Source organism: Rhipicephalus microplus, chromosome 9, assembly GCF_043290135.1.
Source record: "Rhipicephalus microplus isolate Deutch F79 chromosome 9, USDA_Rmic, whole genome shotgun sequence".
Taxonomy (NCBI): Eukaryota; Metazoa; Arthropoda; class Arachnida; order Ixodida; family Ixodidae; genus Rhipicephalus; species Rhipicephalus microplus.
Window position 1 is genome coordinate 87,901,669 of NC_134708.1, and position 12,481 is coordinate 87,914,149.

Genomic DNA, 12,481 nt, shown 5'->3' on the forward strand with positions numbered 1-12,481 from the left:
TTATTGTTTCCCACTAATTGCATGCGAGAGAGAAAAAAAACTAAAGTAACAAAGATCGAGGAAGCAAAGTTTATTTGTTAGCCACATGACGTACTTGCAGTATGCACAAGAAACTTCGCAGAGGCAATTGTGAGATAACTGTTCACGAGCACAATAGCATAATGGTTCGAAAAGTCGCGTTGCCGTTTAGTTCAAAACTACTGCAGTGAGACAGCAGTTTTGAAATTATAGCTTTGGCAGCCGTAGAGTACAGCGTCTTGTTGCTTAGCCTGTCGCATTTACAGTCACCAAAGGCGAGTACGCGCCAGCCGTGCTCCAGCGAAAGCAGTCGACCGTCACAGAAGCGGCCATCTACACATTTTGTAAGCTAGTTGATCTGTAAAATACACATAAAAAATAAGTAAACTTCTGTACGTACGCACGAAACCACCACGGAAAAGTGAGCGATGCCTCGTAAACCTGCTAATGCCCTGAACCAAAGAACACACCTTCACAAGCACGATATCATGTTTCCTCGATACGCCCTCAAATCCGTTAACCCATGTTGCCAGACTGCCTGCATGTGCCCGCTGTTTATGAAACTTGACGAAAAAAAAAAGCGCTCAACAACATACCAAGGACAAAAGATTCATTGATGTAGTTACAATAATATAGCAACAAACGAAATAATTCTAATTGAGAATTATTATTTTTTGTTTTTGCTCTCTGCCCCCCCCCCTCCTTCACCTTTAGTTACGCTTCAATTGTCACGTGGTGATTGATGTCTGCCGCATTGAATTTGAGACCGCTTTACGTTCTGACTTTCGCGACCCATTTAGATTGGCCTTGTAAGCGCTGTTGTCGAAGGAGGAGAGTGCAACAAAAGGATGGTTGGGGGAAAAGAAGAAGATTACAGGAACATGTGAAACCTGCATGTACTTCAGTGATTGTGACGTCATGGGCCACGTGCAAACACCACACGCTGCCAATTTATAAAAACACAGGCAACTGTTCACATATACGGAAAATCAACTGAGCTCGTTGAAACAGTCGCATCTACAGAGTAGAATGGTTTTTCTGGGCAGGTAGTCTGCGCATGCTCAACGACCTTTAGGAAGCACGCGCAATGATTTTCGCCGGTGTAAACGCGACTACATGTGCGGACATTGCAGCACCTAGTGCCATAAACATGCAAATGTTTCCCCCAATAGAAGCACGAAGTAAGGCCACCGAAACAGCCTACCAGTATGCGGCGGATAATTTCGGCGTCAGGGGCTACCAATTTTGACTTCGGCGAACTCTCCTTGACGTGCCGTTCAGACTAGGAAAAGCGCCGTTATGACGTTTTCGTCAGCTTTCCAATATTTGTTCACAATGCGTTGAAAAGAATACTGAGCAAAGCTTCTCCCGCCATGACTTCTCGACAAAGTGAAAGATCGGGTACCGCTTTCGCTGGACAAAGCCTTCGTTTCAGGCCTAGCTATAGAAGAGAATGAAGAGAGCAGACGGCCGCACCGTGTACTATAGCGGGGATGACTAAACTTCGTAAATATATTTCCCCTATGTTTTTTAAGTATCCACAACTATTCAAGCGCCATTGACTAATCTCATTGGCTAGCACTCGTTTTCGGCAGCCGCGTTCTTCTTAACGATTGGTCAGCACCCAGTGAAACTAGATCGCTCACTAACGTGAGTGCACTGACTGGAGGAGAAATGCCTGTCACGTCTGCTGAAAGATGAGTGGCTAATGTGCTTAGACATACGTGGCTTTGTATGTCTTTCAAGTTAGAAAGAAAACAGTTGCACATGCCAGTCACCCCTCAAAGAGAGCCGGAGAAAAGGCAGTAGCTGGTACCTAGGTAAAAGGGAGAAATCTAGAGGCTTTAGGGTAACGTTTGACCAAGTTCTACGGTTCCGAAAAAAAAAATGTCTCCGGAAATTACGTGCCCTGCATGAATGTGCACGGAAAAATATCCCCATTCACGTTGTCAAAAAACAAAAAAACGTCATCTTAAAAAAGCCATGCAGCAGTTTCTGAGCATGGTAAGAAAACGCTGCCTTTCGGTTATAGAAGCTCCCGACAACCCGCGAGCCAAATATTAGAGCACAGATCGCTGCGTGGAATTCACGATAAATTATAAAGTCAGCTAAAAATTGCTTTGTCTTTTCTCGTCAAATGATGGAATATGCCCAAAAATCACGAATTAATTACCCATTTAGCAGCCATTGGCTGATTTGAACATGGCGCGCTCGCTCGTTACAGAGATCACCACGGGAGGCCGTGACTTGTCCACTCGTGCGCACTTGATCACTCCGACACAGCGGCGCATTTGAAAAAAAAAAGAAAAAAAAGCGCTCAAGGCCACGAGGCGCGTGGGGCGTTTTTCTGTGGCCCTCTCCGCTTAGCTTCCAGCGCTTTCGTCGGGACGAGAGAAGAGAGAATGCAGTTGCAGCATGCGACAAACCACTGTAACTCTACTCGCACTGGACGGATTCTTAAATTTTTTTTCCGGTGTAGAATTCGTGAGGCAATAAACTTTTCCAGTGATTTCATTCCGTTGTTACTTCTCGAAAGAGCGTTTCGAGGTCCCTTTAACACCGTGCACTGTCGAACGTTGCACCTTCCAGTCACCAATTCTTTATATCTGATTTAAAAAAAAACATGTCAGCAAAGAAAGCGGTTTGCTGAATGATTCTAGACGAAGTGCCATAATGAAATACCAACTTTCCCTACCAATCTGTACAAGTGTAATTTCATATGCAATATCAGATACAATGCGCATGTCAAATACATGTCATCCAGCTATACACATGCCTGAAAAAGACACAAAGGGGGTTCCATCTGAAGGCAGCTGCTTGGTCGCGCCAGCACTCTGCAGTCAGGTGGACGCTTTCGGGAGCTCAATCGATGCTTGCCGTGTGGTTCAGTGACCGGTATTTGTTTGCGGAATGGAGATAATGCATTAAATCGAGTAAAGGAGGCAAAAATCTGTGCCTGGGTGGTCATGCAAAGACAAAAACGTACTGCCTTGGGTATCTGCTGGCGTTGTGCTAAACGTAATGAATACAAAGCCCTTTTGAGTACGGAGAGGTTCTCAAGCCACGGACTACCACTTAAACATTCACCCCAACCATCCTGCAGGTAATTCTGCAATTATTATGGCAAGAGTGGGGCAGAAATTGAAAGAGACTGCACTTTTCTCGAGAGAACAAATCCGCTACTATTGTCACAGTTGCCGCCAGAAACTCCAACAGCCAAAAAAAAAAAAGAAATTCCATATAGGAAGCGAGCAGAGCCTCAAGCGCTGCACTAGCCAGAAGCGGAGCAACAGCACCCACCGAGTCCGGTCAGCCTCAGGTACCTTGTTAATCCTGCAGCTCGAACTACCGCTGTGGGCGACCGTCAAGAGCGCTTCCTGTGTTGCGGTACTGTCCCCGAATCACTAAAAAAGACTACTTGTATTCGCCAGCGTAACGTGAATAAAGTTATTATCAGAGAGCAGCACTTGGTTTATGGACAGAAACTTCTACCTCGCTGAGGGCTGTTGGACGCACGATTTTATTTTAACTTCCTTCGTTTTCCAGCGCACTTTGAAAGTTCGCGAAGTGTCGAATAAAGACAGCATGTTTACTCCTCTCGCAGTTAATTTTCACCTGGCGACCTTTGCATCTAGACAGCCATGCCACAGGGTCCGGTTTTTTCGGGGACGCTCTTTTCTACACCTGTTTTAAATTACGGTAATCCGACAGTTCACCCTTTTCATTTCCGGCGTTTTGAATGCCACCCGGGCACCGCAGTATACTCATTATAAGGTTCTCGGAACGCGTGTTTCTGTTTCGAGCAACAGTCTAAAATATTTTAATTGTGTGTCAGTACCCCTTGAAATCATGTCCGGAGGACAGTAAAATTCCGCTGAGAAATTTTCAATCTAGCAAGCACGTGTAATGATTGTAGTGTACCATAACACATTATTATGCCGGGTTTTACGTCACAAATTCATCATATGACTTTATGAGAAATGCGGTGGCGCAAATCTCCGGAAATTCGGATCATCTTGTGTTCTTCGACGTACACTGACATCGCACAGTATACGGGCCTTTATCATTTCACCTCCATCGAAATTTGACTGAAATGACCGAAATCGAATCGACCGAGGCGGACGAGCGTGGGTGGTCTGTGTTCAGTTTGTGTTTCCTAGGGTGTGAGCACCTGCTCTGTGGCTCAGATCTGCTGACAGGTTATCACGGAACGCTAGACTGTGCATATTGCTCTGGAAGAAACGGGACGTCTTTTTGTCGAGAAACCTGTTTTGTGCACTGCAAGGCAAACAAAAGGCTCCCCCCCACCCGTATCAAGGCTGCGTGTTGGCAGAGCCCGCACAATAGGCACTTGTATCTGTATTGACCGAGCTACACTACCATGTGCGGACGCTGCATGGAATGTGGAGATGTGCGCCCTGCTGCACCTTTGGGCCTGAGCATACATCAGGCCTTGGGTTTTAAAGAGAACTACGAAATAAAAAAACACGCCTGGGAAAAAAATAAGGAATGATAACAGTATCTGTGGCAAAAAAAACAATTTAGACAGAAATGACAAAGATAGTGCGAAAAATAAGCGCAGAACGCCTTGAGTGCCAATAAACTAACCCTGAACTTACAATTTTTAAATATATAGCAAGAGTAATTTATTTTATGAGGAAAGGGCATTAGGCCGACTAAAAAAAAAGAACAGAAGTTTTTTTTTTCTCTCCAGCATGTCATCGAGCCGTTATGAAGGAACGTTTGCTGGTGATGGCATCGATAGATCCTTTGCGAATATTAAACCTCAAAAGTGGTGCACACTTCTACCGCTAAAGAGGAAGTGCTTCCTTTTTGTACCCTTCCGTGCAAAACCACGAGGGAAGCAGCTGTGCAGTGCTGTCTATGGGGTCCGGGAAAGAGGAGGGGGGGGGGGGGTCTATGGGGTCCGGGAAAGAGGAGGGGGGGGGGGGCGAGCGCAAGAAGTCTTCAGTAGTTTTTCCCTTTTGAATTACCACGATGCCTTTCAGACACGTTTAACGGCCGGCCACCCATGGAGACGACCAAACGAGCATTCCTTTATCGCATTACACTCTACAGCATTCTGACACGCGCCCGGTTATCTATTGTAACTGGTTTAGGAAGCTCGTTTCGTCATGGAGATCAATTCGTTGCGGTTAGCACCTCGTGCCTTGGATAGCCACTGCAGATTCACCTTTCATAGTTCACCTCGCTCGGCAGACAAAAGAACTTTTCTCTCTTTAGCGTCTTGTCCCACTCATCGAAGAAGGGAGAAAGACACCAGATATACCGCAGTGTCCCGAAGTCCTAAGTCAGTTAATCTTGTGCGTGAACTCACATTCATCGTTAGCAACGGCGTCGGAGGTGTCAACGCTGAAAGCCCCGAACAAACCTGCGACGACGCGACGTGGTATTTGACAGAGGTTTTCTTTGCCGGTGTGTCACCGCTTCCCGAACATGAACCGTGGTCCAAGACGAGACTTCGACTGGGACTATATGGATCAGCTCTTCCCTCCCCGTCTGAGGTGAGGTTTTTCATTTATTGCAATCGACCATGCTCTGTCAGTTCACGAACTGTAACAGGTTTTCAAAGCAATAACGTCGGCCGGCGGTTAATTATTGATATTAGTGGCAACGCATTTGAACTATTCTAAGGTAAATGGTGCTTTCAAGCATATATGCTGGCTTTTCTTTGCCTTTGATTTTAGATTTCTTGCTCAAAGAGGTAATGAAGATGTTATTTTCTCGATGGCCACTTCTATCGGCACTGTTATTGCCACGCTGCTCACTCAGACACTGCCACGTACGTTAACTCTTGCTACGAGTTTTTTTTTTTTTTTTTTGTAACGATGGCGCAAGCCATGAATGCTGGCCTCTTCAGGTCGGCACACCCAGAAACAAGGTGCCGAAATTAACTATAACGTTTGATGTTTAACTCGTGAAAACCACGATATAGTTACGACTGACACGGCGGCTGGACTCTATCAATTTGCACATTCTCGCGTTCTTTAACGTGCACTGTAATCGCACTGGCTTCTGAATATTCTCCTCCATTAAAATGCAACCGCCACGGCGGCGATCGAACCCCCGACCTTCAGGTAGCGACCAAGCGCCATTATCACTGCTCCATAATGGCTGACGAGTAACTGCGCCGCAAAATGGTTAACGGGGTGAGTTCCTCGACTCGCATCTTCGTGAATTGTCGGCCTAACGCAGTCCTTGCGCAAGGTCCGTGTATCAAAACTCGGTGCTGTATCTTATCGTTCTGTAGCGTTTCGTCTCTTGCTTTTGAACGCGCCTGTTCTATAGTGTTTACCATTGAAAAAAAAAACTGGACACTTTCTCTGGTTTCACATGACAAAAATGAAATTCCATCGTGTGACCCGCCGTACGGGGGCTTCGAATTCAAGTCGGCGACTGCCTCACTTTGGTGGCACGAACAGACAGTTTTTGATACCTTTACAACTGATGGGTCAGCTGTTGTCCTTGTTCTACATAGTTAACTTATATTGGCCTCGAGGACATGCCGTGGCGCTTCCTACGTGATGACGTCTCTCATAGAATACCGGGTTGACTTTGTCCGCTAGAACTGTGCATTTCCTGCACTTTTGCTGTGGGCACCATGCGTGCTTCTCTGTGTTTTGAAGCTCAGTGCCTCAAACAACGTTAAGTCATGATAATACGGGCGAGAAAATTATGAATCAGTGCTCCCGGTGCCTCTCCCTTCTCTAACTTGTATCGTGAAATTGCGACTAAGAACCACCGCAACCATGGGGGACGATCTAAGTGGTGTCGCCAAAGCAAAGCTGCATGCCGTATTCCACAACTACAAATACTATCTGCCACGCCAAAACGATTGCAGCGCTGGCCTCTCAAGGGAGGCCCTCGCGGCCAATATAAGCTTGACCTAAAAACATTATCTCTGTACATTTGCGATATGTCTAATAAAAAAAAACTCAGCCATAGCTATTTGGGATGGACAGGTTAGAATAGGTGCTAGTTACACGGTTTACGCTGACTGTGCCTCAGCTGTGACCATTTTACCATTTTCTTCAAAATCTGCCACAGTTACAACTGTTTTTCTCACAGCACATTACACATATTTGATTTTTGCTAAACGTAGCAACTAAACGTAGCAACTAGGAACGTAGCAACTAGGGAAAAAAAAAAAAAAAGCTTGCTGGCTAGCGTGTGGCAGAGGCTAAGGTTCCTAGATTTTTTTCCCTTTTATCTAAATACCGACAAACTGCCTTCTCTCTCCGCCCTCTCTATCATATGGTGGTTTTGGGACGTTAAACCCCACAAATCAATCAATCTCCGCCCTCTCTACGCACAGTGTACGTCTGCCGCCATTTTCTTCCCTACTTGGAAGATTTAGAAAGCTACGTATATTTAAGTGAAATAGCCTTGCCTCTTTCAGAGGACGCGAAGCACCGTTCTCCGCCGGAAAGTGTCCCGCCGCTAGTGAGCGGGGGACTCGATTCACCTGATGCTGGCAAAGCATTAGGAAGAACACTGCTGCCGAAAATAAGCGTTAGCAAATGATGTTCCTCAATGAGACTTCCATGGTTGTAAACACTTAAGAAAGAACGGGGAAAAACTGGGGACTTTAGGTAGCGCCATACTGCCGATGCATAGTTTGCATTCAAGTCACCATGCCCGCCATCTAGGGCATCCAGCTTGTTGAAATTCTGCGTGAGCTTGAACGGTGATTTCAGATTAGCGCATGGTGATTCTTGCGTTCCTTTGGATGCTCCCGTGCCGTGGAATAAGAAAAGACTAAAATGGGAGAGCATAAAAAAAAAAACGTCTGAACCGATTGAGTCCGTGTCTTCCTCTGAACCGACATGCTGTAAAGAGATAGAAAAAATGTAACATTGACCGCCATTCTACCGCTCCCACCATAGGGAAGATGTCTGTGACATTACGTAAACAATGTATACAGAGACAGGTGTCACTACACGCCGTTTCATACATAAGGTGGAACGCGGTCGAAGCTAACGGACTTTTTGCAGCATATGTTCTCGCCTAAAGAAATAGTTTAGCGAGTTCCAGAAAATCGATGCGGGGGGGGGGGGGGGGAACCACCTTTTACCTCATACCCTCCGCTTGCGCCGGCCCTGCTCCTTCCCATACTGCTTTTTTTAGCTAAATGCATGTTCACCGCTGCACATTCTAGTGAAGGTTGGACGAACCAGAAAGCCGTTTGAAATCACACTAAAGCATTGGGATGCCTAGTTGTCTCTTTGTCCTCGTGCAAAAAAAAAACGAAATGATGAAAACAGAAGTGTCAATGGCGAACGAAAACAAAATGCCGTCTAGATTATGGTCAAGCCTATCTGGAGGCAAGATCTTGCATTCGCACTAGCTATTTTGCAAACGGTCCACTAGAAAGAGTATACTAAGAAAGTGTGAACCTATAGCTAGCGAGCGTGTTTTCTGTCTGCGTCTAGTTCGCACTTTTTGTTTTTTTTTGTGTGTGTACCGTGCTTTCCAAAATTACTTAATATCAGCCGTATCGATGCAGCATAGGTTTGCTGACCGATTATCACATCAGAATCTAAATACTTTAGCGATGCTTCATAATCCCTCGCTGCACACATTCACACATGCTTCCTTTGAAGAAACACATATCAGACACAGCGCTCACAACCATGTAATATGCGTGACTGGCCATCTCATACGGATAGCTTGCACTTACGTCACTTAGAGCGCATGCTTCATGTGGAGATGCCACACTTTTAATGTGACATTATTGTCCTCAGAACATAACATGCGCATTATTTCATTGTTGAAACGAAGAGACGTCATCTTCACACAGACACAATGCATTTCTAATCCAAGCTGCTTTTGTGGAGTCTTAGTTCCTTTCATAAGCCGCATCCATGACTTCACGTGCAAGCCATCCGTACGCGCGATTGTTTTGAAAAATTACCAAAATGCACCACACTACTTTCCTTATGATGAGCCACTAAACCGAAGTTTTGATAGGTTACCACAGACCGCACCACCCTTCCTATTTTGTTAAAAAAACTTCGCCACATTCCTAGGGCAATCATGAGGAATTGCGAATGCGTTTGTGTGGAGTCCCTAACGGCGTTTCCTACGTGAGAATCCAGCGTTAGAAGAATAGTGTTTTTTTTTCTTACATCATGCAGGCAATAGCGCCATTCCCCTCACGGGGAGTTGTCATCTAGTGAAAAACGCAGTATGCTTTCCTGGACCGTTGCCGTCACCCATGCGCCAATAATCAGGAGAGTGCTGCCTAGAGAGGTCAGGGAATGCGGAAGGGGGTTCAAAAAATCTCCAGTACTTTTTTTTTCTTTCAGTAAACACAATGCCACTCAAACATGTTTAACGCACTCCCATTCGAAAAGCGTGGGGACGAAAACACCAGCATTTCCGTGTAGTTGAACTTCTGGGTACATGCTTCACAAAATTTGCTGACCCACCCCGTTATTCATTGTAACCGGTTTCTGAAGCCCGTTTCGTCTTAGAGATCGATTCGTTGCGGTTAGCACCACGTGCCTTGGATGGTCACTGTAGATTCACCTGTCATATTTAACCTGGCTTGGCAGAGAAAAGAACCTTGTTTTCTTCAGCGTCTTGCCCCTGTGCATCAAGGAAGGAGAAAAGATACCAGATATACCATAGTGTCCCGAAGTCCTACGTTGGTCTATCTTGTGCGTGAACTCACACTCGTCGTTAACAATGTAGTCGGAGGTGTGCACCCCGAAAGCCCTGTAAACTAACAAAGACGCGACGTGGTACATGACAGAGGTTTTCTTCGCTGGTGTGTCACCGCTTCCCGAACATGAACCGTGGTCCAAGACGAGACTTCGACTGGGACTGTATGAATCAGCTCTTCCCTCCCCGTCTGAGGTGAGATTTGACATAGATTGCCGTCAACCATGCTATATGAGTTCACAAACTGTAACAGATTTTAAAAATAAGAACAGTGGCCGGTGGGTAATTATCGACCTTTTTGGCAACACATTTGGATTCTTCCGAGGTGAAAGTTACTTTGAATGGCACATAAATTTCTTTTTGCGTTTGCCTTCCGGTTTCCTCCAGCAAGAGCTAATACGCATGCGCAAGTTATTTTCTCAACGGCCAGCGCACCAAAGTGTGGCCGCCGCACGTCAGCATATCTAGAAACAACGTGCCGAAATTACCGATACTGTTTGGTGTCTAACGTTCCAAAAATACAGTATAATTATGAGAGCTGCTATGTGGTGGGTGGCTGAGGCAGTTTTGTTTCGCCAGTTTTTTTTTTTGAGGTGCATTTAAAATGCACATAGCCAAAATGTGACCATCGCAGCCGTAATGAAACCAGCGACGTCCGGGTGAGCAGCCGAGCAGCATGGCCACTGCTCCACCACGGCGGACGACTAACTGCGCAGCAAAAGTGGTTATCTGGGGAGTTCGTCATATTGCATTTTAGTGAAGATTTCGTCCCACGAGTGAGGCTAGGGTCATAGAGATCACAAGGTGAAATGCTTGCCGTCGTTGAGTGAGGCGCCTCGCGTTCTTTTGCTACTGAAAATATTAGCTAACGCATGTCCTTGCAAACGTGCGAGCTTTGAAAGTTAGTGCTCATTATTATTGTTACACTTTGATGGCTCCTATTTTTGAAATAGCTCGTAGTGTCGCCTTAAGCGTTTAGGAACGTGTTGCACTCGAGAAAGAGAAGTCGGCTGAACTAAGGCAAGTTGTTGTACATGCATAGGCGAGGTTAAGGTAATATTACTCGTGTCACTGGTATTTCTGTGGTTCTCACTGACGAGCTCAATATGGCACGCCGTATAGAGGGTTCGGATTAAGTTCTATGACGCGGGTTATTAACGTACGCTTAAGAAAAACTTTTAGCAAGTTATGGCACTTCGCACCACCCGTAGAAAGTCGCACTACACAGCGGATAGAGAGAGAAATGTTACGAGCAGAACAGAGGGTGACACGGCAGTGTCAAGTGGCTGATGCAGCCCCTGCCATGCAAGCAAAAAGTTTTTCTTAGCATTTTGCACAATCAAATGGCAATATCCAAAATATGGATGCCATGTACCGGGGCAGAAACGAGGTTATTCGGTAAAATATTCTCCCATTTATGCGAAAGTAGAATGCGAGATGATAAGATGTGCGAGAATATATAGGCAAGTCTTCACGGCTTCAATACGGTTAACTGTGTGTCATTCTAAGAAGCGGGATAGAGAGAAAAAGAAAGCAGGAACTGTAATCGTGCACATACAAAACTAAGAAACATGCGCCACAATAAACCGTTTTAGTGCTATCTCTGGATTCTTAGCACCGTTCAGTTATTAGCTTTACAATATTTCGAGGTCAATTTGGTTGAGTATTGCGAGATTTAGGATTAAAGCCACCATCGGTTTACAGTCACGCGCATCATCCTTAATCAAATAAACATCTATCTTTCCCTAAACAGACTGCAACATTTACAAAACCACCGACACCGGTGAATGGTATGTTTCACTACCTTAATGCTTAATAAATATTCATTAAATCTTGGCATTTCTTTCCCGTGGTTGCAAATATTTCATTCAGAAATTCCTCCAGTTACCGAGAGATCTTGCTTTCTCATATTACAGATCGAATCAATTTGTTTTCTCGAGTGACAAAGCATCATGTAAGGCAGCATAGATGACGCATTTCTACCGCTTCACCTTCTGTAAACTCCTCATGCCACCTTTTAAGACACCAAGTGCGTGAAGTGGGTCACATTATTGCCACCGCTGCTCAACTGGTAGAGAGAACGATATCAGCCGCAAATGGTGTCTATCGCTAAACATTTATTCATGGGAGATTGAAGCAATTAACATCTGCTGACACCAGAGGTTCACTGCAGCGGAAAATGAAGAGACACCATATGCTCGAACATTAGGCGGAGGCTTCTTATTCGTCTTCGCCACTATATGAAAGTTGTTTCACATTTTTGTTCTCATTCCCACTTGATTTCGGGTGCAAATGTAGTCTTTTTCAATGTGGAACACGAGGACACGTGATCAAGGTGGTTTGTCGTTATTAGATTTGTCTAAAAATCTACAGCCCACTTCCATACTCTCTTCTTTGCTCATATCCTCCTTCGCACACTAATGTTAGATTACTTCACGTGCCCCTTATACTTATTTGCAAAAATGGCTTTTTGTGCAGCTTTATAATCAATTATGGATGGCGCAATGGTGTCAGCGCCCTGAAATCTGTTGTTGAAGCTATTTCTTTAGCCTTTAAAGACCCACAAGCAGGCCATTATGACGGCGTTTTTTTTTCTTTCTTTGAAAAGGTGTATAGGCAATGGACACAGCAAGAAGGGTTTGCATACATGTACCACGTCTCTTTTCCCGGTCATTGTCATTTTTCCAGTACGCTCTTTCTGAAACAAGAAAAACCTATTACAAAAAAAAAGTTGTCACGCAGAAACGACACATGAGCCTGTTTGAAATATTTATAG